At 45.8% G+C, this 27,614-nt stretch overlaps 1 protein-coding gene across 7 annotated transcripts in view; it reads right to left on the reverse strand.

Annotated features, from left to right (window-relative positions):
• LOC106648441 (protein tramtrack, alpha isoform) overlaps positions 1 to 27,252 on the reverse strand; it is a 58,543-nt gene extending 31,291 nt beyond the window's left edge. Inside the window, exons 1-2 of one of the 7 annotated variants that reach the window (XM_014365363.2) lie at positions 26,147 to 27,252; positions 16,051 to 16,136 (exon numbers count right to left, since the gene is read on the reverse strand). The gene's annotated coding sequence lies outside the window, so the exon portion shown is untranslated. Of the gene's footprint in view, positions 1 to 2,337; positions 2,721 to 16,050; positions 16,137 to 26,146 lie in introns of those variants that run through there. The other 6 variants (XM_014365354.2, XM_014365370.2, XM_014365378.2 and 3 more) reach the window with 6 other exon arrangements.
• Between the last annotated feature and the right edge of the window lie 362 nt (positions 27,253 to 27,614).

Genomic DNA, 27,614 nt, shown 5'->3' on the forward strand with positions numbered 1-27,614 from the left:
AATGGGTTTAAAAAAAATATTTGGAAAGCAGCGCCCCGTTATGTTATGGTATACGGCCTATACGCACACACATCGTATAAAGAAATCGCGGGCTCGCGCGAGGCTTCTAAAATTATAAGGTACACGCGGGGAGAAATCTGTGAATTAAAATTAGATCGAGTCAGGCAAGGCGTTGTGTGCGTGCGTGTGTAAAATTCCGCAGGCGCGACAGCGTGCGAGCTTTAGGCACTCACACACACAGTGCAGTATATATATATATATATATATATGTCGAGCTTGTGTGGTTCGCAACAACGATCTGTAGCGAGTAAAGGGCTGTGTCCAATGCCCGCCGCGCGATCGGCAGCATCGAGCGATGATTCAGCTATTCATTACACTGTCAATAAATAATGCAAAGCGTGAGAACATTACGATGGACGCAAGGTTTTCCTTGCTATTTTTTCTCTCTTCTTTTCTTGGCGTTCGTCATACACGCGCGCGCGCTCGGTGACATACGTAATAATTTTTTTTTCTTATCTCGATCGCAATTAGCACGACTCGATTTACGTAACGCAGGCGGTGGCGCGTACGTACGATAGATATACTATATGGCACACACGTCGTGCTATTCACGATCGATGCACGTATACACACTTTATACGATTCGTAGTAGGAGCAACGCAGAGAGGACGAGACGCCGCGGGAGGTCGGAATATCGAAAGGCACGCACGACAAAAAAAAACGAGCGATAAGCCTTTTCCAGCAACCGCCCCGTGCAGGAATTTACATGAGCATTACACAGTCGTTGGCTTACGACGACGCCACCAATACATAATGTATGTGTAGGGGCGTGAATGTCTGGTTTGTAATCGGTAGCGATGAGAGAGAGAGAGAGACGAGCCAGCAGAACTAGATAAGTCCTCGATTTCCCGGATGAGGCAATAGCAAGATATACCACAGCTCGAGCAATGTATAGTACATTTGAGCGAGCGTACGAGTTTTACGCGTTATATTTATAAATCCTAGTGGGACGAGATCCTATCTATATATACGTGCTCGTCGTGGCGGCGCACGAACCGAACGCGTCGCGGCCGGGGTAGGGGCCGCAGAAGGTAATACGCATAAACGCTTTTTCAAAATAAGGTTACGACGAGAGATTATTTTTAGAAAAGAGAACGATGAATATTCCCGACTCAAAGGATAGACACGCGCGAACGACCGACCGACCGAACGAACGAACGAACTGTGATGCCATGTCTATATTTACAAATACGCAAAGATATATACTACTTAACTGTATGGCTTCATCAACCCCGAAGCTTTTGTTTACACCATCGACGATCAATGAACGATGTAGAAGCAGTACGGGGTGCGTACACGTAAACACCGAAAATTCCGAGAACGGGTCGTCGAGAGATAAAAATTTGGAAACGCCGAGGAATGCCAGATATATCGGATGTAGCGAGCAGATGCGCGCGCGAGAGAGACCGAGAGGGGGAGAGGGAGGTTTTTCCACTTTCCATGCACGAGCAGGGGGTGTCTCTATGGCTCTGTACGCGGAGTCATTTAACGCTGAGTCATCCGAGCCTGCATTCGAGTACATTCGACTCGTGTCGAGGGCGTAGCATCACGTAACGTAAATAATGACTTTTGGAAACACGTGCGTGAACCGTGAGAGAAAGCGGCCTCGGTTGCACTGAAAACCAAGAGCAGAAGAAAAAAACTAAAGAACAGCTAGAACGAGAAACGCAGCGCGCGACACAACGACGAGCTGGCGTCCTCCAACCTGCAACCTCGCGAGTCGCGACCGACCCCCCACGTTTTTTTTTCTTTAACAATGAGCACTCGCGAAGTAGAATTTCGTAGCTCGCGCTCCTATATAACCTACGTGCGTGTATGTGTTTTTAGTACGTATACACATGGCGCACGCACACATTCTGGCTGCTAGTCGGGAGCTTCGGGCTCGGCACTGAGAGGGCGCCACGGGTGCCGTGAACGTGCGCGTTCAAAACTACTCGGCTCACAAGACCAAAACTGTTTCTCTCGCGCGAGCAACGCAGCAGCCCACCACGCACAATGCTATAAATGCACTTTTTACAAACTGATGATGACACTTTTCCTCGCTGCTCGGCGAGGCAAATATTGCGAGAAAAGAACTTGACTGGTGACACCTGATTTTCTTACGTCGCACTGGAGAGATAGAGAGAGAGAGAGAGCCTGGACACACTTGACACGCACTTGAATTACGGGGGATTATTCCCGTTCTGCGCGAGCCGAACGACAATTAAAGTCGTCGGCTCGTCGTAGTTTTGTAATGCAAAGCACAACTTAATAATGTAGTTTAAAACGTGTACACACCTTTTGTTTAAATAACCTTGATTTCACCAAGCGTTGCTAACTCGGCGTCGAGCGTAATTAAGTAAGCAAAGTAAACAACGAAATGAAAAAAACCGATGCAAATGAAAAAACACACTTAAAAAAACGCAAGACTCTTGTGGGAGAGTGCATGCGTGGGAGAGGCAGGATCCACTCGCTGGGCACACACTGCTGCTACTGCTGCTGATGTTCTATGCGCTAAACTATATATATATGTAATGTGTACGACGAATGCTGGCAAGAGCTTAAAAAAGGAGGTACGTCCTGTTTGATGAAAAGCACAAGCCCGACTCACTGGCGAGACAGTCGGGGCGCGTCGAGTCAGCCCTCGCGTATAGAGCCTCTCTTCCCTCGCTCTCTGGCCGTCGAGTTCTCCCCTCTCCTACACCACCTATATACCAGGCTGCTGCTGCTGCTGCTGCTGCTGTACGTACAGTATACGTGTACGTGTGTATATAGATATAGACTTGTACGAGGCTCTGCCTGGCAATAGCAATGCCTGCGTGGTGCGCTGCGCCGCGAGAGAGACTCGAGTCTCGCTCGACGCGTATCCCCGTCACCCCCGCTCCCCCGCTCCCCCGCCAATGCGCTCTATCTCTCTCTCTCTCTCTCTCTCTCTCTCTCTCTCTCTCTCTCAGCTCCTATACGGCTATAGTCGTCGTTGCGCTGCTTGCGTTACGCTGGTGCTCTTCGCCTCCGCGTATTCTTCCTCTTGCTATATTCCAACAGCAATGCCTTTCCAACGGGGATGCTTTAACTCCAAGCTTATACGTATGCATACATGTATCGAAAGTCGTACGTAAGAGAAAACTGCCACCTCGTGTAGTACGTCTAACCAAGCCAAAGAATACATTTTCACTTTCCTCATTTTCATCGCGTGGAATTTTACAAAAGTACCCTAAATTACTCAAATTTCCCAGTCTTAATTCATTAAAAAAGTACAAACTAGAAGATCTTTCATTCATAACAATTATACTCCAAGCGTATTAGCCACTATTGATAAAAATATAAACACGGCACATCTCGAGTGAAAAGCACGTGGTCATCTGGCGCGTTCGATACATAATTCGAGACGAGCTCAAATGACATATAATTACATCAGCTCGCCTAATCAATTTTCGATTATCCTAAACCTCAAATTATACTTTTTTTACTGTGCAATAGAGATGGATCAATTAGTCATATTCCTTTTTAAAAATATCGCTTTTGCCCTTAGTGTTTTCGTATTTTTTCATAACGAATACATACTCAACGACGTCAAAAAGTATATAGTTAACCTGACTATCTGACCTTGTAAAACCACGAAACCGACTGCCGGCTTTACTTATTTTGTCTTATTTTTCATTCCCGCAGTGAATGCTATAAAGTAGTCCAAATAAATAAATATATTACGATTCTGAGCCGTAACAATCAAAATTAATAATAAATTTTTCGACTAAGGGGCTCAAAAATAAAGGTTCATGATAAGCATGATTACGAAGATTCATAAACAGTTATTGCCTCCATTTTATCGATCTGCATATAGTAAATATGCAGTGCATCATTAGTTATTAGTTATTGGCCTTGGACTGATCCCCTCAATTAAAAAATATTCCAAAATATTTCGAAAAGTACAAGTCAATAAATGATTGTATATCTAAATCCGATCGCAGAGATGCTACATATTTCACAAGCATTGTTACAAAAAAGTTTCTTGGAAACTAAAGTCAACTACGGCATTTAAATATAGTCCTCGGGTGGTACGTCATTACATATTAACACGTAAATAAATAGGCATATTTATACTTGGATATTCACACGTTCGATATGGATATTTATAGATAAAGAGTGAGATACAATTTAGGAATACATTATCAATGTTTTTATTATGTCTGTGGTATTGACGCCTATGGTCAAAAAATTTAAACAACGCACAAATGTTGACACCTAAAAAATCTGTGGAGGAAAGTGCAATTATTGTTTACATTCGTAATTTTTCTATTACAACGACTGCACACGAGATACTTTTTCTGTCGTAGTCGATAATCATCTACTGGCTAACGAGCTTCGAAGCATCTTAACGCCTCGTAGTTTGTGTCTCATAATTACGCACAAATTAACTCTATCGCAGACGGCGCTAATAAAATATTTTAAAATATTTTATTAATTAAATCAAGTTTATTTATTCGGACTTTGACTCGACTACACATAAAAGTAATGTGTTTTAGGGTTATACACACTGTGGCTGGTGCTGCGGTACCGTTACATTTTAAAATGCAAACTTTGACGTGCTCGGCCTCATTACGTATTCGACGACAAACTTCGTTAAGTCATTTTTATAGGTATCCTGTAGCAGGCTCTCGACTCGTGGCGACAAAAAATTACCCAGCTTAAATTAAAGGGTGATTCAAAAAGTTTATTGCTTTTATACATGGCTGGGGCCGGCACGATTATGCTTTTCTAGTCTGTCTCTTGGAGCCGCGAAGGAAAGTTTATAAATCAGTTGCGCCATTTCCGCGTTTTTCGCGGAGCGCTGAAAAATAATCACGATTATGACTGACAGAGCTTATACGTCGACGTGACTTGTTGTCGAATCTCCTCTTTCGAGAACTTGATACGCACGCCAAAAGACGCTTTTTTTCTCTTTTCTTTTTTTCATTGAGTAACTTGGGTATTTTTTATCCGCGGACCGGGCACCGATTCGCTGCTCGGGCAATAAGTCAAAAATATCCTGAACAACGTCGACCCATATTCAACCAAACGCGACCGCTGGGGGAGGGAGCGAAAAAAATTCACATGCACCTACCTTAGTCGCGTATATATACGCGTATCTATATTTATACACCACATTCTACTAAAACGACGAAATATCTTTCGGAAGAAAAAGTTGCTTGACATACATCCATCGTCGCTCGAGCCCGAGTGTATATATATGCAAAGAAAACGTCCGCTTCTTAGGGTCATCGCCTTTTACGCACATTAAATACATCGCGCAGAGGAAGAGAGAGTCGGAAAGAGGATAACACACGCGAGGATGCTGCGCGGCGGTGTATTCGAGTAGCGAAAAATTTGAAACATTGGGTGGGGCTCATTCATGCGCATAAGCATCGGTGACGCAATCTTGGCGCGATGATGCTAGATATTATCCGAGCAGGGTTTGTTTTTCTGCTTCTTTTTCCCCGAGGCTCGCGTAGTTTACTCACCGTCAGAAGAGAGTCAATTATTTCTAACAAAATTGAAAATTTCACTTGCGCCAAGTTTTTCCTCGCCTTTATTGCACGCACTAAAACTTTCTCGCTACTTTTTTTTCAACTTTTCGTTCCTACTGTATTATAGGTGATGCATCTGTGTGATATGATACTTTTTTTGCATCACACACGCGCGTGCAGCGACAAACAATGCGGGCGTCATGCGGGTTAGAACTAATTCGATATTACAAAATATTTTGTATATAAAATGCGCGACATAAAGCGTATATAAAGGATATTTCCGAGCTTATTTAAGCTGTGTTGCACAGCCGATGATTATACACTTGGAGAGGTGAAATTGTTAAATTCTCGACACGCGCGCGGAGCAGCTCTTTGGCAGTACCGCTGACGACGATATCGATTTTATCGGCGAAAAAAGGGTAAAAAGGAGGCGATTATTCGAGGGGTTGATGGAGACATAAAAGCTTTGATCCTGAGTCGGGAAAAGCTCGGCACGGCAGCGAATAGCGAGTAGAGGGAGAGATGGCTTATACATGTACCTAGGAAACATACACAATGATGGATGTATACCTGCCGCGCGTTATACACATATATTACTGTATATAATACTGCAAGCGACGAATCGATCGACCGAATTTCGATTGAGGTCAGATCGTACGTAGCAGCAGCAGCAGCAGTCGTTGTCGTCGCTCGTTCGCTACTCGTTCGCTCGTGTCCATGCATCGCAGGCGGCGGTGGCAGTGGCGACAACGACGAGCTTAGCAGCGAGGAAAAGAAGAAAAAAAATAAAAGGAAAACTGCACGCGTGGCTTGTAAAATATAACTGCCGCCGTCGTCGTCGTATAGAGCACGCCTATGCGCAAGCTGCGCTCGTAATGTATTGGCTTTTCAATTATTATCTTCCCTTTGTCTATTATATCTTGCTCGCGGCAGGGATACCTCATTGTTTTTGATTGATTGATAAGTTATTATTATGTCTTCTTGCCGTTTATAATACGTGTCGAAAATTTGCCTTTTTTTCTTTTACTTTTTTTTTCCTTTTCTTTTTTTAATAAATCTAATGACGCTAGTTTTGTCCGTTTGCTTACATTGAGCGAGGGATTGCGAGAGCCTCGCCATTGTGCAATTGTGTACAAACTAAAAAACTGCTTGTAAATTCATAGTTTGTCTCTCGCTATACCTGCCGTGAGCTAAGTTAAAAAAAGAATGGTCAGCTGGACTCGGTATTTTCTTAGGTGGTGTTCCAAGTTGAATTTGCAAAATCAAGTGTCGTGCTTTGGACATTTTAATTGTTTTTCGTACTCAAACTACTATTAGAAGTCGTCAAAACATGCTGTAATACTTTTCTGTCATTCAGAACTAATTAAAGTTGTAAATAAAAGTAAACATTGTACATTCGATAGTGAAATTGTTTTATTTAGAAAAAATTCAATATTTCCATTGAAACAAAACGCGTGGAAGCTTTAATTTACACTCTAAAATCAAATCAACAATAAAGTGCAGGCTGGGGGCCATAAAAAAGTCACAAGTTGTCGTTGTAGTGACCGTTTCGTGACCCGCGTGCTGCTATTCCTTTTCTACGAGCCTCGACAATCAGTCGTTTCAGCTTATGAATACTTTACGGCTTACGAAAAAATGTCGCGCGTTCTCGATACTTTTTCTTTCTCCATATCGCCACCGCACAAAACCACAAGACATCGACTTTCTCTACACATATACACAGTACACACGCACAGCCTCGCATAAACAGAGAGACGCCAAGACGTACGCAGGGTTATTAAAAGAAAAATACCTCCTCGCCAGAGCCGCTCGCGGGTAGTGGTGGCTCGTAAGACTCGTAGAAATTATACGGATTATAAAAATAGAAGAAGAAAAAAGGCACGACGCTCGGGAGAGGCCAACGAGCTCCGAAGGAGAAGGCGCGAGCAGATGGAAATAGTTCTACAGGATGAAAATTATTTTAAGGGCGAGCAGGCAGCGGCGCAGAGTCACGGCCGAAAATATTCGCAGCTCTCGCCGAGGCTGCTGCTTCTTAAGCCATCCGTTTTGTACGCACGGAAGCGGCTCTCGGTTTTTGCCATCCGCACAAAGTTTTTCGTCGACTTTTTTTCCTCTTCTCGGCAAATCGAACTACACGACCACTCGCAAATAAGAAAAACGGCAAATGTCGTTTTTTTCCAGCGCCTCTAACGCAGTAGCAAAAAGGAGTTTTCTCTCGTTCGTTTTCCAAAAAGTAGAACGTGAGACTCGCATAATTGCATTATGTATATAGCACTTACACTTGCAAACATGCAGCACATCGCAAAGTTTCTTCGCGTTTTACCTCACGTTGAGTTTACTTGCTCTGTGTGTGTGTGTGTGTGTGTGTGTGTGTGTGTGTGTGCGTCCATGTACATGCGTGCGTGTATGGCTGAAGCGTCAAAAGCATCACGCGTTCGAGCTTCATCTGCATACATATACATACATCACGCAGACACACACACGTACAAAAGCTTATATAGATAGTAGCATAGTCGTTTAGCATCCTGTAGAGCCATTGGAAATTCCAATTATTGCCCGAAAGAACGCAGAAGACGATGCGTTAATGGCTCGTACAAACTTTAAAAAGTTGGCGTTTTTTACTCGCTCTTTTTCCCTTCATTTTTGTTATCTTTGTGGGTATATGCATACACCCAGTCGTATAAAATATGTGACCTGTTTTTTTCTTCTCTCTCTCCCTCTGTTTTTTTTTTTGACGAATCGACTCTTTTACGATTTTGCTTTCTTTTTTCAAGTTTTCTATTCGTCGCTGTGTGATAAGCGTCAAGTGCACAAATCTATTGCAAAACTAACTTACGCATAGTATATAAATAAAATAAAAGCTGTGTGACAAAAAGCTGGGATGTAAATGAAAAAATGATCCCGGCGACGATTTTTTGCAGTAAGCGTGACTCGTGCTCTCGTAACATAATGGTCCTTCTGCGCTATGCTGCTATATTTGTATACGCGAGCACGAGTCTGAGTGCGTGTGTGTGCGAGCGCATGCGGGGGCTTCTCTCATATTATCCCGACGTCTCATCGTCACAGTCGCGTAAAACTGCTTCGACAGACGAATGCACTACCTTTCATTTTCCTACATTTTACGCTTTTTCTTTTGCGCGCGACCCCCTCCCCTCTCCGGCGTATAATAAAAAACGAAAAAAAAGGAGGAAAAAAAATAACAAAGCTCGGCCGCGTCCAAAGGCAATGTGTACAAGTTTTGTATCCAAAGTGCAGGCAGGCAGGCAGTAGCTGCTGCAGTGGCGCAGCATCACTTAAGCGGGAGCGGAAAAAATGCACGCAATAATATAGCCGCGCTGTCAGTGTGTGCACGAGCCGAGCAGACAACAACAACAACAACAACAACAACAGTGGCGCGTATAGCTCAACACGAGCTGGAAAATTAAAGAGCTCGCGAAGCTGGCTGCGTAGTAGCTTTCTTTCTATTTAACTGCAAATGAAGCTTTTGCGCGAGGCGCTTTGTATCCTGAACACTTTTCTCTCTCTCTTTTCATGTGTTCGAGCGTGCATGTGATGAAAGCGAGGCGCGAAGAATGATCTTTGCTCCCCACCCGTATGCACTGCATATACTATACGCATGCAGTCTGTCTCTTTATGTGTGTCTATGTGAGTGCATGTGTGCATGTGTATTATCGCGGAAAAGAGAAAGAGAGAGAGAAAGAGATGAAGATCGCATACGGCTTGCATTGCAACTTTTGCCAGAGGTTATAAAAAGCTCTGTGAGAGAAATGGTGTTATGTTGCCTCGCGCGCGGCTGCTGCTGCTGCTGCTGTTGCCGCTGCAGATGCGATTGCAAGGATGATATAATTGACACTGAATGAAGATCGTGTGTTGTTTCTTCTCTGGCTCTCCTGCTTTTTTTTTCTCTCTCTCTCTCTTTGCTTTCGTCGTAAAGTCATACACGCGCGAAACACGACGCTACACGAGTTATTTTTTCCTTCCTTTTTTTTCTACCTACTGCTTCTACACATCGATGCCTTTTTTATATTCGTTTATAAATGTTGAGCGACTCGGGCGCGTATATAGCTGGCAGTGTATAGTTGGCAAATGCGAGTATGGACGAGAGGCACTGCAAGGCAATATACCCGCCTCGCGCATACGCAACCTCGTGTGTGTGTGTGTGTGTGTGTGTGTGTAATAATAGATGTGTATATAGAAACTGCACTAATGTGCGTACGTGTGTGCGTCGTCGTGCCTCGTAGTCGTTGTCGTCGTTGTCGTCGTTGTCGCCGTTTTGCCCCCTCCAATCAGCACGTAGCTACTATATATTACGTCTATACGTGTGTTTGTGCGTTTCTCTCTCTCTCTCTCTCTGCGTATATGTATTATTGCAATGGCAAAGAGCAACAGTCGCTGGGGGAGTGCCAGGATGTGGCTTGGAACGAAACGTCGCTCGAGAGATGGCCGAGTGCAGTTTTGCCGTTTCTTTTTTTTTCGCTTTTATCTCGGTCTCTCTGTTTCTCGGCGATATCCCTAAAATGACGCGCGACGATTCGATTTTTTAAATACATCTATTTTCGCGTCAAGATATTGCGAGTTTATTTTTTTGTTGTTTTTTTTTCTGCTTAGTTTTTGCCTCGCAGGCGTGCCGAAATCTTTGCTAATTGGCGTGCGCGTCGCGAGAAATGCTGGCCTTTTTGTGCAAGCGAGCAAGCACACAGCGGTAGGCCCCATATAATTGAATAACTTTTTCCCCCCGCTTGTATAAACATGTAAGACTGAGAGAGAGAGAGAAACTGCGCCGGGGACGATATTTCAAAGTTGTTCAAGCTCGTGTAACGATGTTTGTAATTCGTGTGCGTGTGCTAATTATCCAAAGCTATGATACATTTCGACGCTTCTAACGCCGCGTACAGTCGATTAGTCGAGCAAGTGTCGTTTCGCGAATACCCATACTCGATCGGCGCATGTGCACTTTGACAAACTTTCGACTCGTATGGCATTTTCCGTTATTCTCTCAGATATGTTGTTTATATACAGAGTCTCGACGGTACCGGCTATATAAGCGCACGTCCACCACACACACACATACACTCACGTGTGAGTACCTCATAACGGAGGATTTCAGCAGAAGCAGTGGCGATGTGGCGGCAGGTTTCGATTACCACGAGGATCTTTTGCAAAGGCACGACCCGCATGGACATAATACGCGAGTGCATCGAAGCCAAGGACGTATTAATGCCGCTTATTAAGTATCTTTACTCTTTTTTTTTCTCCTTGTTTTCGTTGCGATGCCTCCTCGTTCTCTCTCTCTCTCTTTCTCTCTCTGCGGTTGTAAGTATACGTGCGAGCGCATATTGAATGAAACCAAAGCCGATGTGTATCTGCCTAATAGCAAGCGATTTTTTTCGAGCAGCCGAGTATTGAGCGATGCGCGTGGTTGACGAAAAGTCCGCATATATACCAGCTATAACCTGCGGAGGAGGAGGTAAAGGAGGCGGACGCCTCGGAAAAATTGATTTCCAATATCGGCGACGGGCACGCGGCTCGCTGCTCTACGTCGCAAGCAGGCAGCTATATAAAAATTGGACGAGTCGTCCGGCCGTATTATTCATGCAACTCCACGCGGCTTTACGTCAGATATAATACAGGCTATAGGGACCTTGGACGCATCCATGGAATCGCGTATTTTGGCTGGATTTTCAACTCGCAGTAAAATAACTTTAATTCAATTATATAAAACGAGCAAAAGGTTCTTCGCTTACGTACGCGTGTCAGAGGCAGAGGCCAGAATTTGTGTACGCGATACGCACTCATGTGTGCGCATAATTAAGCTCTGAAGCATATGCGAAGAGGAGAGGGAGGCGAGGGACGTTAAATCGAAGCAGCATCGTCCGCGTCCTAGATATTTTAAAAGAGAAAATCGGCGAGAAAGAAAGCCACCCGTCGTGGGGACAAATTGACCCCGAGAGAGGACTCGCCCACTTATCGCACGGCAGGGGATTACGGGCAACATTGCCGCTGCTTTTTTTCCCCATTTTTTTCTGGTTTTTTTTTTATTTCACCGGCGAATTTGTATATAGCCGCACACGAGCGATCGAGTAAAGCGCACGAACGAGACAAGGCAAAGAAGGAGAAGAAGAAGAAGAAGCAGCAACAGCCACAGAAAAGGAGAATCTCGTTCTCTCTCGTGCGCGGCTGTAAGGGTTTATCTTGTGTATACGCTCATGGTTTTTTTCGTCTTTCGTTCCCCTCGAGCGGTTAACGGTTATTTTTCGCGTGTGTATATGGACGCGCTCGAAGAATCTTGAGCTCGCGCGGGGGGATATAAAGAAGCGAAAAATGAAACACACCACACCAGTTTTGTTTGCGCTGCAGAGCTCTCTCGCAAAATGATCGGGGCCTTCTTCTCGATCCACCACTGCTTGACTCTCTCTCTCTCTCTCTCTTTTTAATGAGATCGGTAAATTGTTACACATAACGATTGCGCTCATTTTTCGGTAAGTTTATAATGTACGCCACGTTATTATCGCGATATAAATAGCGAATTGATGGGAGGCCGATTTCGATTGGCGCGCGACGATTCGTAGAAATAAATTACACGCACTCACACATATAAGGCGGCCCATTGTTTGTGTGAGCTATATAGGAGCCTCGGCAACGTCGAGCGCGGATAATAAGATGAGTCGCTCGCGCTGATAAATATTTTTTTTCTTCCCCCCGACGTTTTAACATCCGACGAGTCGAGTGTCTGGTATTACTTATAGGCAAGGCGCGAGCATTATACAACTCGAGCTGTAGAGCGTCGAACGCGCCTCGTTTCCACAGGGAAAAGCCTATAGTGGAACTTAATTTTCATGAGCTCTTGTGGTGCTGCTGCTGCGAGCGCGTTTAAGAAGTAGCGACGCACTCGAGCCTTTTTCTCTTTCTGTCTGTTTCTTTCTCTCTCTTTCTCTCTCTCTGGCTGTCGCTGTGCGAAGCGCACATGTGTGAGTACATTATATACCCTCCTCGACTCTGCGCTCGTCGCGTTTCTCGCCCTCTGCTCTTCTTTATCTCTGGCTCGCTCGCTTGGCTCTTAAAAATTTCTTCATCTCTCTCTGGCGCGCGCGAGATCTGCCTACACGAGTGCGCTATCTCTCTCTCTCTCTCTCTTTCTCTCCCTCGTTCTCTCTTCTGGCTTTAATGCCACTTGTCCACTTATTTGAGCTCCGAAACGCGTCGAGCTGACTTTACGTGTACGTGCGAGTATCCTTTAAAACGATTATATAACTGGAATATTTCGGCAACTCTCGCGTCTCGAGCGTGTGTGTATATAATTTACCCTCGTTTTGCACTCTGCCGAGAGAATCGCCGTTATTTTTTTCTCCAAATTCTTTGCGAATCATAATTTTCTGTCCCGCGACTCGACTTGGTTCTTCAAATCAGGAATCGCATCGAGAAATTGTTTCGGGGCCCGATAAACCTAATCGTTCTTATCTCTCTCTCTCTTTTTCTCTCTTCTGCTCGACTTCGTTTGCAAAACAGTATTAGTAAATACGAATCTGTCTGGCGCAAGTTCCTACATACACACATGTAACGCATCTCTCTCCCGCGACGCACTTGGACACATTTCCCCTTCGTCGCTGCGCTGCTCGCAGTTACACATACATGTAATGCAGAGAAACGCACACGGAGGCCTTCTTACGAACGAGTCGTGCTCCTCTCCTCGCGTCGCCCTCTGGCAAAATTAAAGCCAGACACCCCCTTTCACGAGGCAACAAAGAGGACGTCGTGTGCATCTCTGCGTATATACGAAACATAGATAGATAAAGAAACGAGGAAGAGTAGGAGAGCCGAGGACAAAAAATACGAGACAGCCCCCTCAATGACGATTACCGCCGTTGCTGAGCTCGTGCGACACTAACTTGTATATGTACGTCGACTGAAGTTTATCATTTTTTACGCGCACACACACACACACGCACATATATTTTAAATCATTTATTGGCTTTCGTGCACGAACGTTAATAGTTGGAGCGAAGAAAAAAATGCAAAGCTCGTGTTTCGCAGGTACACACGAATTTCATTACTTTGACCTCGACAAATGTTTAAATAAACATGAAAAAAGTCAGTGAGAGAGAGAGAGAGAGAGACAACCTGCCCGCAATGCCGATGATTGCTCAATAATCACTCGTGTAGTACAAGTGGAAGCTCGTCGCATTATACGTACAAAGTACTAATACATTATACGTGCAGTAAGCGCAAAAGGAAAGGAAGTTTTTTTTTTAAAGAGCTCGTGCGTCGCTCGCGACGAAACAAAAATACATATCACGTCGGATCAACCTCTGACCTCTGCGCGCGTGTGCAGCTCGCCTCCGACGAAGCCTCGATTCTTTTCACATTTTTCGTAACAACTCGCGTATACGATATAGCATAGTAGGATATACGTATTACGTGCCACGATCGCGCTTATCGCGCCTCGGCTCTTTACGTGTCAAGTGTATTTTTTAAGGAGCACGCGGGTAGACGATAATGTCTCAAATACGTAAAATGTATTAGCCCGACGCGTGAATAAGTATCGCCTTGTATTAGAACGATGAGAGATTATTGAAGCGTATCTTTGAAAGATATTATTATACACTCCTGCGAGACCAAGTTTTCGTTCGATCGTTCGTGGCCTTGATTACGCGCCTTATCGTAGAGTATAATAACTCGGAGCTGAGAGCGCGCCTAGCATATATACGATTTTTCCAGCTCCGATAAAGCGAGAGAGAAGCCTGAGACGTTTATTCGACTCTCCTCGCCGATTGCGGAACGCCAAGGCAACCCCGCCGCACGGAGCCGCCGCGATCCCAATAGTCCAAGCGCGAATGTACAAGAGACAGAGTTTATTTTTTTACCTCGCGGTAGTTTTACAATGTACGTTTGTACTCGACGTACGTATACATGTACGAAAACAGCTGCGCGAAGAAACGTGAGGCATTATCAGCTTGGCGTTAGGCGATAAAGTCGAAACAAAGTTATATTAATTACGACATAGGCACGCAGTGGCAGTGTTTGCACATTTTCGTATTGTAGAATAATACACGCGCTCGTTCAGGATCGCGTCGAAATAATATCATATCCGACGACGACGACGACGAGTCTTTGCAAAAATAAAACCGACTGCAGTTCCGAACCGATTCGAGCCCTCGAGGTACGCGTAATTGTTATATTCGCTCGATAGCGGCATTACGAATCACGATGACGATTCCAGCAGCAGCAGCCGCGCACTCGACATATACGCGCGTGGGTATATACTATAATATAAAAGTATAACTCGAGCTCTCCGGGGCATATTATCACGTTGCACAATCCTCGTCGTCCTCTGCACTTGGAGCTCGTATGTCAATGCATACACCACACGCACACAGACACGGCCAGACAAATGTGTGTTCTATATATGTACATTATGCTCTGGAGAGCGATCGCGTATAATGCGCACCTAATGCCTATTTTTCCGAGCCAGCTAGAGAGAACGAGGAGCTTTCTGACTATTATACAAAGTGTCTGCTTATGTAAATACGTGTTATTGCAGGCTGAAAAAGAAGACGCGACCAAGAGACGGTAGGAAAAAAATAGCAGCAAAAAAAGAGGCAGAAACGATTGTACACGCGACGAAAAGGAGTCCTCCTCGCACTTCGTAAAAGTCATCGATAATTTATATCGCAACAAAAGTCTTGCACGATGCGTCAAGTGTTTACGATCGTGCTCACAAAGGAGAAAAAAAAATGACCGAGAGGTTTCCCGAAAACCGACCAATATAATCGTCTTGATACGGCATTAGTGTGCAGACACAGGCGAGAGAAGTGCAGAAATCGTTCCGAAATTGTTACGAAATTGCGGCATGTACGGGCGGCTTTTTTCGTGGCTGCTTTTGATTATTAGCCAAGATAAGTCGACGATGTATACAAGAAAGAAGTAGCAGCAGCAGCAGCGACGGTGATAAGACAATATATTTATATAAAAACGAAAAAAAAAAGGGGGACACACAAACTTTTATAAAAGATAAATCGAGTCGAGCATCGAAAAATTTCAGCAGTTTATTAACGCGACTATACGTATACAAAATATTATCCCTGGCTCTTGAGAGTCCAAGTGGGGGAGAGAAAGAGAACATACAAGCTTATTATCGACTCGAGTGCGCGCGCCAAGTCGAGCCTTATCAAAAGCAAAGGGGGATACGACGCGTAAATGTGTGTACGTGTGTATTTGTCGCGCCTCAAGGAGAGCGTCTATAACATTTCGTAAGATATACATTATTTTTCCTTTGACTCTCTCTCTCTCCCGCGCATGTGTGTGAGTCGTGACAGATATCGAGGATGATCGCACGTCTCGAGGGCTGCTTTCCATCGAATATTTTTTTATCGTTTTTGATTCCGCGATGACACTCGACGATAAGATTATTTAATTCTCGCTCGCTCGAGGCTTCTAATGAGTCTATTACATCGATTGCCGAGCAAGCGTATATTGATTTAAGGTATTAAAACTTTGTTGACGCACTTACAATTAATAGAGCAAAGCACTTTTTCGGCCTTTTAACTCGACTCAGTGGTCGTCGTCGTCGTCGTTAGAGGCAGCAGCACTCCTCACCTGTAACACACAAAATCAAAAGCATCGTGAAATTTCGCAAAAAGAAGTCGTCCACGCATGAATTGCGATCGATATCATTCATTCGAGGGAGGGAAAAAACAGTCAATAATCATAACATCTCTCAAGATTGGTCGAATGCGCTTTCGTCGGCCGCTAAAATTACCATATTCCGGCGATTAGGCACGCCCAGCTGTACGGGGCTCGCTCGGCGCTCCACTCTGTATATGTGCAGGCGCGCGCGTAGGTGGAGGACGTGTAAACACGAGCGCTCAAGGCTTTTACCTTTTTTTTTGAGTTGCCGCTTTTAATTGCAATATTTTGTAAAAGGATACGTGGTAGCTGCTGTAAGGAACCTTTTGCTCGCGCGAGGAGAGCGCGATAACGCGCCGCTTCCGTGCTATTTTTGGAACTCGTAATAGCGAACGAGGAGCGCTACGATTTAGCCGGAGTAATTTCTTTTTTTTTCTTTTTTTTTTTTGGAGCACAATACGCGGAGCCGGTAACAATGAAAAGATGATTGTTTTAATCGCACTTGAATTATTTTTGATAGTTCAAAGGTATATGGAGGGAGGGAGAAAAGAGTTGCAGATATAGCTCGAAATACAATGCGATGACATCAGCAGACATCACCACAAAATGTGAATTCTGTCTCCTCGTTCCTTCCTTCTTTTCTTTAGCTCTTTTTTTCATTCAACAGGACACCAGCTACTACCCTGGAAACTGCAGAAGTGCGGCTTATACGGCATCAATTTTTTTTCGCTGATCCAAGTAGTTCCACGTGTCCTTATTATCGCTGACGAAGCTCCTGTCAGCTCTCGCATTTCTACCATTTTTCCAACATTCGTTATATATCCAGCGCACGGCTCAGCGCGGATCGTCGCGTATTCATAAAGAAAAATAGTGATTAAATTTATCGCGACGCGTGAGTCAGATATATACTGTACATTATGTAGGCGCGGATACGAAAGCTCGATGAGGCCGTCGCGCTGTCATTGTTTCTGGCCTCGCGAGCAGGGGGCAGGGAGAAGAGAGAGAAAGAGAGGTGAAAACAAAATTCTTGTCTCGATTAAGATCAATCGACGTCGATAATAAAAATCAGTCGGCACGAGAGAGCTCGTGGGTCGAAAAAAGTCGTCGCTCATGAGCGATCCTGCCGATATAAATCCTCATTCAAATTTGTCGACTCGGATGGCCGACAGAATGCCGTGCTCCTCGCGCGCCCGTGTGCGTGCTCGAGAAATAAGCTGCGTACATGCGAGTGCAAACTCCCTCTCCTCTTTCTTTCTCCCCTTATGTACGAGGCAGGCTCGATTAGCTTCAATCAACGAGCTTCTCTGTGGCTCTTATATATATACGCTGCGCGGGGCTCGGCGTAGAGGACGCTTCGTTGTCGTCGTCGTCGTCGGCTAAACATCATGACCCACATCATCCACGTACACATATACTGCGCACATCTAAGCCTATACGTGCATATGCGAGCATACAAGAAAGAGACAGAGAGAAAAAGGAACAAACGTCGCAGGAAGGCTGCATACACGCTACGCGTGATTCACTGCTGTAATATGCCCGCGATCGCTGAGCTGCCACTGTTGCTGCTGCACACGAGGGAGTCAATCTATAATACGGCTCTTGATGTTATAAACGTGACTAATGCCTTGTACCCGCATCGCAACGGCGATTATTGTGTTTTTCGCAAACGATAAGTACGTCGCAACGCGCCCGCGCGAGCTCCTAGATATTAAGTGCCGCTGCAGCTATATCTTGCGTGTGGGTGCGCGATTTTTCTTTCGCGGGCTTCCTATACGGGAAGCGGGGGAAAGGTTCGATTGTCGGGGGCTCGTGTGAAAATCTCTAAATTCTCGATATCATGGGAACGCGACTAGCTTATGTGTGCACGCAATGATATTTGCATAAATTAAATCCTGGGGGTGAGAAATCGAAATCTCGATCACCTGGGAAATTAGCATACTCGACGCGGCACACCCTCGCCGTGATTGCGAATAAAAAATTTGAATTCGAAAGGCCTCGATTCACCTGCTCCGAGAGCCCGATTTTTCCCATCGAGGGGGGTATGCGTGCGCGCATAGGCATACATTCGAATGCGAGAGTTCCGCAGCGGAGCGCGACGTCTGCGCCACCGTGGACACTTTCTTTCTATGTATCGCAGTCGCGCGATGATTTCATTATGAATTTTCGTGTTGTATACGTATGGGTATTGGATGTCATGCGTGTGCGTGGATGCTCGCGCGGCCTCGCAAATCTGTGAGAAATCACGAAAATAAGTCGGCACACGGGAAGCGAGACTTCGCGCTTCAGAAGACACCCCCGCCCGCCCGCGCCTTACGTACCGAGTATTACCTCTGTTGCTTCGCCCTTGTATGCTACGTCTATTTTTTCGGATCTCTGAGCAGCGTAATGACGCCGGTGTAGCTACGTGCACGAACGCGGTAGGGGAAGCTCGTCCGCACGTTTCGCTATACACCGACGACTCTTTTTCTCTTTTTCTCTTTCTTTCTTTCTTTTTTTTTTTGCCGAGCTGCGAGGGGTTCTTCGTGTCGTGCACGAGTTAGCGATACGTTGCTTCCCTCTGCCAACTCTGCTCCGTTCGTGCATGTGTGTACAGGTGCATGGCCAGGTTATGATATACACGTAGGCGAAAGGATGAAATTTCACATGCAAAACGGAGGGATGCTTTGTTCAATGTACACATACACACAGACACTGAGCGTGCTCAGATATTTTACACTAATGTGCACACAGTGGCTTGTATTGTATCGATGAATGGTGATTGTTCGGCACAATTTGGCCGCGTTCGTAGCCCACAGACAGGCTGCACGCAACAATTGCAGGCCTCCCCACGAGTAGCGTCACTTAATTGCAATATTAAAATTGGAGTAAATTAAAGTACAAACGATAACCCTCATGAGGTTGGCCTGCCACGTAACAGATCACCCCAGTGCGTATGTGCAGGCTCGCGAGAAATGGGTTTTCTCTCTCCCCTCGGCTTACAAAGTAACCCACATTCTCGTACAGGCTATCTCTCTCTCTCTCTCTCTCTCTCTCTCTCTCTCTCTCTCGCGATGAAACGACCCCATCCTTTTGAAAAAAAGCCAAGAGTCTCTCGAGCGCCAAGGAAAGCTTGACCAATCCCAAAGGCATCATCTCTTTCTCATAATATATAATTGATGAGTAAAAGCGGGCCCTTTATCCGTGCGTGTCTGCGTATTATAGACGCAGTCGCGTTTCCCCCGTAGCAGCACATATATACTCCCCCATCGCTGCTCCACTTTTTTCTTCTCTCCTCGGCATCGAGAGCCAGCACAAACTTGCTCGCGCATTCATGAAAAAAAAAAAAAGAAGAAGAAGCGAAGAGCTCGTGCACGATGTATAATTATTACCGAGAGCCCACAACTACCCCCTTTGTATATTATTACGTACGCGTGTATGTACGTGCATAGAGTTACGATTAAAATCGCAAAGGGCTCTTTTACTTGACCCGCAGGAAGTACGAAGAAAGACTTTATCGTGGCACGTATGTGTGCGTAGCTCTGTATATGGGTGTGGATACAAGCACATACGTGGGAGGAGGATATCATCATCGCTATGAACGAGCCAGATATATGTCTCGAGCGCACTGTGTAAGAATTTATATATTTAAGAGTGGATTTTTATCGCGAAAACGCTTAGCCGGGCTGCAGTTTTAACGGACGATTCAGCGCGCGGCGAAGCTTCATTTTTAAAATCCTCCTCGAGTGAATCTTTTTTACCCTCCAAACTCGACACTCGTCGGGCGTAAAAATTACAAAAACTGTTTTTGCTACCTCGACGTTATTAATTTAAACGCCGCAGTACGTAGCTAATTAAAATCGCAATCATTAAGCGAGAACGAAAAATATTGTAATTTTTCCGCGTGTAAATATTGCCTCGCGTTTTTCTGTCTCGTGCCGTCTCTACTTACAACGAGTGCTACTTATAATAAGTGCATTTGCGATCGATCAACGCCACACGTTGGTCTTCGCGCGACCCAGGAAAAAAGAATAAAAGTCTCGGGGATTTCCAATCAATCCTCGAGCGCCTCGGTGGTTGCGCGCACGCGTATATGTGCACAGATCGGAAAACCGCATCGCAATTCGCAAACGTCAACGCCACGAGCGCGACGCAACAAATGTATCGACGAGCCTCGAGCTGCTGCTGCTGCTGCTGCCGGCTGTATATCATGGCGCTATTAATTACCGTACGTCGCGCCTGTTGTAATATATAATGTGCGTTCAAGAACGTGTCAAAACATATAATTACTCGCTCACATGTATAAGATCGTTGTGTGTATTTTTGATGGCACGCAAAGACGTCGACGACTACTATCGACGATTCATTAACAGGAGCGTCTCGACTTTTGTTCCGCTATCGCGCTCGGCAAAATTTGTCATCAATCACGCATTTTACTGAAGTCAATCCTTATATAGTGATACACATGGATGAAAAAAAGAAGTTATTAAGCACTTTTCCTTTTTTCCTTTTAACAGGTGCAATCATCGCCGATGTCAATATAGGCGGCGGCGGTATGGAGCGCGCCAAGAAAATAGCTTCGTGCACATTACGGCGCACTTGTCCTCCTCGCGTACAGAGCGAGTGTGCACGACGCTCGCATGGTGGGAGGCAAAGGAAAGAGACGGAGAGATATATACAATCATGACGCTTCGTTGCCGAGCGAACATTTGTTGTTTTTTCTCTCTTGCTCGCTGCTCGGTTTTTTTCTTTTTCATTCTCTCGCTACGCTGGATGGCCAACTTTGAGTAATTTACGCGCGTAACGTTATGTCTCGCTAAGAGAGAGAGAGACAGACAGAAAAAAAAGACTCGTAGAAGAGAAACACCTGCGAATTTGTGTAGGAATATAAAAGTCTTACGATGGAATTATGATGAATAAGACAATTTTGTACACTTCAATATTTCGATGAATAAGATTTCACGGAGCCGAGGGTAGCTCACGAAGATTTCTTAAGACGATGTTTGACGAGATAGCCGAGCCTGGCCATGTTAATATACAAGGAATATTAAGCGTATAGACGAAGATGATAATAATGTGTAATGTACCTCGTGTGTGTGGGTAATAAATGTATGTACATGTGTGTGCGCGCGCAAAAGCCACTCGGCAAATATGAAGAAACAGATAAGATTATGCGTGTATGTGTGTGATGCCTGCGACGCTGCTGCTGCTGCTGCTGCTGCTGCTGTGCGAGAGAGAGAGAGAGAGAGAGAGAGAGAGAGAGAGAGAGAGCAACGTTCGAGATAACGCATCAAACGCGTACTTAAACCACATCCTAGCGCAACTCGTGTGTCTTTTAAACATAATTCTAAAAAAGAGGAAAAGTGTTTTATCGTATACGTATAAATGTAGAGTTTTTGCCTTTTTATGTGTACATCCCGTGACCAAAAATTATCGCGCTGTACGCACGTCAATGCTGAGTTTGCTTCTCGCGCGCGCGACGCGCATATAGCTCATACACACACACACACACACACACACACACATATAATATAACACACGTAGAAAAGTCGAGCTCTAAGCAACGAAGGACGTAGCAGCAGCAGCGGCTATACATAATATCGCGGCGCAGATGAGGTGGTGGCAGCGCAGCGAAATGAGGCAAGAGAGGAGGGACTCGAGGATTTACGCAACCCTCGCCGCCGCTGCTCGTACGGCACGTTGGCTTATAATACTTGCCTCGCACGGCCTTTTTTTTCCTCCTAAGCATTTTTTTCTCTTCCAGCTCGCGCGCGCGAGCGAGCAAGCAAGCCAGCATGAGAGAGAGGGAGAGAGGGAGAGAGACCGAGAGCAGCTCGAGTAGCTCGTTTGTGTTATAAGCTGTTTTTTACGTCGACGCGCGAGCTCCAACAACATGATCGAGTGGATAATGCTTTTCGGGCTGGAATCGCCATCGTCGCGCGTCTGACAGCGCGACTTTTCGGCCTTGGATCGTGGAAACGTCCGATCGAAACGCTGCTACCGTTGACGAAGTTTGGCCGATGCCGCTAAACGGCGGAGGATCCGATATTCAACAATTAAAATGTCACTTTACAAACTCGCCGACGCGCTTCGCTGTTAAAGTGAATCGTCGCTGCACGACCACCAAATCGTGCAGAAGAATCGACAAATTATTTATGTATAGATAGCAATCGTACAATTCTGCCTGGCCATGAAAATTTACATTCCTCGTGACTCGAACAATGCATACGTCTATACGTGCTGCGGTGTCCGTAGTGCTCTCGCACGACTGCAGCCTACGCATTTTTCTTTTTCTTCTTCTTTTTTTGTCATTTCGGCCGATCGCCAGGATTTCGGCGAGTGGTGTACGCACGAATGATGCGCGAAACTCGTGGCGACCTACAATTCTGCGATCCTTTCATAACAGCTCCCGCGCGCGCTCAATCTTCCCAAATAAAAAGAAGCAGAACAAAAGTCCTCGCAATTGCATCGCCAGCTCTCCTGCGCTCGTACACGTATGCATCGGATGACAAAGCGAGAGTCAGTCAGCATGTATAAACAAAAAGTTTCACTTGGTTGATTTCCCTTTCTGCCACTGCTGCAATCGTATTCAATAAAAGTCACCCACACACGGGTTCGCGGCGCATACGGAGCTAGCTAGCTCTCTGCGGCCAGCACACATGTAATTGTTCATTCAGCGGACCGACTGCTGGTAGTCGTCGTCGCTGCACGAGCATCGACACGGAAATTACTCAAGCATATATCATAAATAATATATGTATATAATCGCTGGAGCGTTCATTTCTTCGGGGAAAAAAAGTAAATATTTTGCAATCGCGAGCTTTCGAGCTTTCGATCCCGAGCGCCGTTCAAGCCTTTGTACATATATGGAAGTAGAGATAATACCCGGACTCGTATCGGATGAATTTTTATTTTATTTCGTATTATCCGACACGTTTTCCATTGTGTACTTTGCTGGCCTCGGATGAGGCTTCCTGCGCCGCGCGCCACTGCGACTTTGCTGCAGTCTCGCTCGCGCTCTTTTCCACCTACAATATAATGCTGTACGTAGTACCTATACGCGAACACGGCTCGAGGAGGTAAAATATCGATTCTAAGTTTGCCTAGACTTTTTGTGCCTCGCTGGCCAATGACCCGAAAGATATAAAAAAGGCTACGCGATGTTGCTTCAGCGACTATCAAATTGGCCGCAACGCTTGGCAGAACAATCCGAATTGATGGCAGTGTTTGCTTTTGAAATAAAAAAAACCATGTCCCAATTTCAAACATGGATGTGCTTTAAATGATATTACATTGTCGATGGCGAACGAGATATATAAAAACTTGTTGAAGAGGAAACATCCACGTGTCGAGCACGTGCTGGGCCTTCCCGCGCGTTCGCCCAGCAGTCCTCTCTCTTCCTCTTTTCAACTCTCGCAGCTCGTCGTCGGTTCGTATCGTACTGAGCGCGGGGCACGTCGTGCCCGAACGAGTACATTTCACAAACGATGCCTTTTGCGAGAAAAAATATTCTCGCGTTTCGTTAATCAAAGGGATCATCGATTTCGACGCGTTCAAAGCTGATAATCATCTATGGGTATTCCGATGTCATTGTGAATCGCGAGGCTGGCTGCACGCTCTGATAAATCAAAAGTCCTGCAGCAGCCACTGCCTGTGTGTATCTTGGGAGCATTATGTGTGAAAATCTAGTCGCGCCGCACACACACACACACACACACACACACATGCACACGTACGCGCGCGTACATACATGCACGGACACAATAATAATGCGCATATAATACGAAAATCGAGGCCGAGCAATTTTCTCTCGCCTAGCGTGCCTATGGAATACTATAGACCGGAAGTTGCGCAACACGCAACGATACCCTCGCGCGCGCGAGTATAAGCTGGCGAACGCCGAGCATTCAGCGCTGTGTGCACAGCTAAGCTAGCTGCAGCCGAGCTAGCTGCTGCAGTCCGCACCACCGGCGAACTCGATTTTTCCAACAGACAAAATGCCGCTCGCGGAAAGAGAGCGTGAATTTTGCTGCTGCTGCTGCATGCACTGCGCAGTGCCGCTAAACACGTTTGCCATTACAAGCGCGCGCGTTTATTCATATTATCCATTCCAATAAAGCCGCGGATACGCGAGATTCCGTCGACCTGCCTCCGCGCTCTTTTTCTTTTCCTCTCTCTCGATCGGTCAATGGGGTCGCGCGCGTTCATATTGCAAACCTTCTCCGCTTTTCCGACTGACCCCCGCGATCGAGCGATGACACACGCACCGTATTGATCTTGGCCTGATATTTTTTTAGCTCTCGCCATTGTACTGTATAGGACGTGTATTCGTCACGAATTAAAGGATGCCGCTCGTGTGTCAACGTCTTATCGCGGATACTCGAAATGTGTCGCGAACTCGATATCGACGATCCAGCGCACATGTTTAAACAATACATTTTTTCAAATTTTACGTTTCGCTGCATTAATTCTTCTTTTTTTCCTTCGTGAGCTAATGTTTTCACATCGTATTCGCTCATGACGATTCGGGCGTTCGATCGAAACCTCAAAAAACCGATAATATTGTTTTTTTTCGGAGCAGCGCGTTACGTATACGAGCGAGTGGGTTTCGCCTCGAACCCGCGCTAATGCTTCGTAACGTGGAAAAAAAATCGTTTTGTTTCGCTTTTTTCTTCCCGCCTCCAAGGAGAGAACCTTGGACTCGCAAACATATAAGCGGGCTGCTCTCCGAGTTAAACACGAAAAAGGCCAGCTCAGTCTGTTTTTTAGGGGAAACGAATTTTTATGAAATAGTCATAAATTAACTTCTCCACGACTTCGTCTTCGCTATGTATATCCTTACAAAATGTACAAAGACGTGTATCGTGCGGGGAGGCTTTGGACGAAGAAAAAGAAATAACGAAGAAGGTGACACTTTGAGGCGAAATGTCGAAATCGCATCCCCGCGCGTCTTTATGCTAATTTTAATAAGCGAGACGCGCACACCGCAAAATCTGAATTTCGCTTTATTCCGCTCTTTCTCTGTTACATTGGAATAAAAAAAAAGATGGAATATTAGACGCTCCAGAAATGTGAAATGCGCGTGCTTCTAACGATCGGTTTCTTGAAAATTAAAAGAATTGATAATGATCGACCTAAGAATATATTTCAAAATCTTCGCGAACGAAGCTACGGAGCGTGTATACAAAGTATATATTATGAATCGTAAACAACGTGACGTCATCGAGCCAACAGCTGATGTTATTTAATAGAGTCAAAAAGAAAGAGAGAGAGAGAGAGAGAGAACGATACATATTTATAGCTATATGCAAACTTGTATATAGACGACACGAGTGGCTCATTTAAATATAGTACTCGATTTATCGTGATTTTGCGCTGCGTCGTTTTTCTAATTTCGCAGCCGAACCGATTGGAAAAACGTGTTCGGATTCAAAAAGCTCTGCACAGGTGTGAAACTATTTTCACAGTTATCGAGACGAACGAGTATTATATCCAGTGGAACGTTGCTCGCGCTAAATTGACTTCAACATCCCCAAGCGAAGCGTGAACGGGAAACAAAAGAGGCGGAAAACAAAACAAAATGAATAAAAAAAAACAGAGAGAATAATTCAATGATCGCGGCGGGATGAGGTATAAAAAAACCTCGTCATCTTCATCATCATAATGACTACGATGATTGTGGCCTCCTCCTGATATCGCCCCCACTGGATTTCTGCGAAAACTTTCCGATCCTCCCTCCTCTCCTTCCTCTCCTCGGCGTCGTGCCTATATAGGTATATCTGTTTCGCGCGCGGCGTATGCGATTACGCGAACGCAGCAACGGTGTATCATCATCAACCCTAGCCCCTCCACTCGCGCTCGTCGCAACGTAGTCTCTCTCTCTCTCTCTCTCTCTCGTCGTCTAACCTACAAACTCGTTGCGGCGCTTCTGCAGCGTGCAGATTATGAATACTTGCACATGCACTCACACGTATGCGTACAGACACACATACACAGATACTTACACAGTTCGAGGCGGAATATCAGTAATAACCTTAGCTTGGCATGGCTACACGAACGTCCCTCTTCTATCCTGCTGAGTGAACGCGATGGTCGTCGTCGTCGTCGTCTTTGCACTCCCTCGGTTTCGTATCACGGCCCCCTACCTCGGTGCTTCTTGGCTTTTTTTTTCTCGTGTATTTGGCCTCCTCCACACGAGCGGTGCTGAGCCTCGTGCGCTGCGCTGGGGCTCTCGGCGCTCGCGCCACTTATTCCTTTGCTTGTGTGCTTTCGAGCGTGTACATGTGCAAAGCTAGGACGCCTCACGCCTCGCGCCAGCCATGTCAGCTCTCTTGAGTGTGCTATAGCACGGCTACTAGGCATGTATCGTCGACTTGGACTATAGCTCTGACTCTTCCCCTTCCTCGGCTCCTTTTTGCACTCGCACACAGCCTCACTCACTCACTCTCACACGTATATATGTACAGACTGCAGCGGCAGACACGCGCTCGCTCGTGAGTTGTGCCTCGCTTGCTCGTCTGTACACATACATAAAGCACGAAAGAGGAGTTGGCTACGCGTATACGAGGGCGCTCTTATCAGGCACTCCCTCTTTTATTGTGTATAGCCTATGCGCCGCTGACTGAACTGCTGGCGAGCGAAGCCACTTTTTTTGTCCTTAACTCGGCTGTGCTTTTTCGTTTCGTGCGGTTGGCAGGACGAATCTCTTCGAAAAGCACATGAGCTTCGTGAGTTTCGAACGATGGACGCACTGTTTTCCCATAAAAAGTGCAACACTCGCACAAACATAAAGGGCCCTTTTCTCGATTCGGGGACTCCCCTACTTTCGTGAATACAATAATTCACACGGCCACACTACGTAAAACGACTTACAGTGGCTTTTGCCTCTGACGCGACTTACAGCTCGTTGCGATTTAACGGGGAAAAAATAGTTTCATCACACTGCACTCGAGGGCACAAACCGATCCGAGCAGCTTCACCCAAGCGACCGACTCTTATTACCTTGCGGGCGTGTCCCCGCGTGTCTCTTGCTTCTCTCTATTATTTACATAAAAATGTTTTGTCTTGTTTACGTACGCGTGTACGTGGAGTCGTTGTTGTTTAGATGGATAGTGCCGCGACACGGCTGACTCGCCGACTGCTTTTCGCTCGCGCCACACGTTCGCTGATCGGCAAACTTGGCTGCTGGTGCCGCCGTTGCAAAGAGGATAGCTAGCAGAGAGAGAGAGAGAGAGGGAAAACACGAGTCGGCTACTGCGCCGCGGCCCGCACTCGACGACGTCGTCTGTACGTAGCTCGCTCTCTTTCTCGCTCGCGTGCACTGCTGCACTCGCAGCTCGTGCATGTGCAGTTAAATAGAGACTGCATGCGCGCCGCGCTCAACTGAATATTTCGTAATTTTCGACTTGCTCTCTCGCTTTTGCCAACTTACAACTATATAAAATGCAGCTCCCCCTTGAGAGCCGCTGCAAG

The sequence above is a fragment of the Trichogramma pretiosum genome, unplaced genomic scaffold, assembly GCF_000599845.2.
Source record: "Trichogramma pretiosum strain Unisexual culture from Peru unplaced genomic scaffold, Tpre_2.0 scaffold45, whole genome shotgun sequence".
In the NCBI taxonomy this organism is placed as follows: domain Eukaryota; kingdom Metazoa; phylum Arthropoda; class Insecta; order Hymenoptera; family Trichogrammatidae; genus Trichogramma; species Trichogramma pretiosum.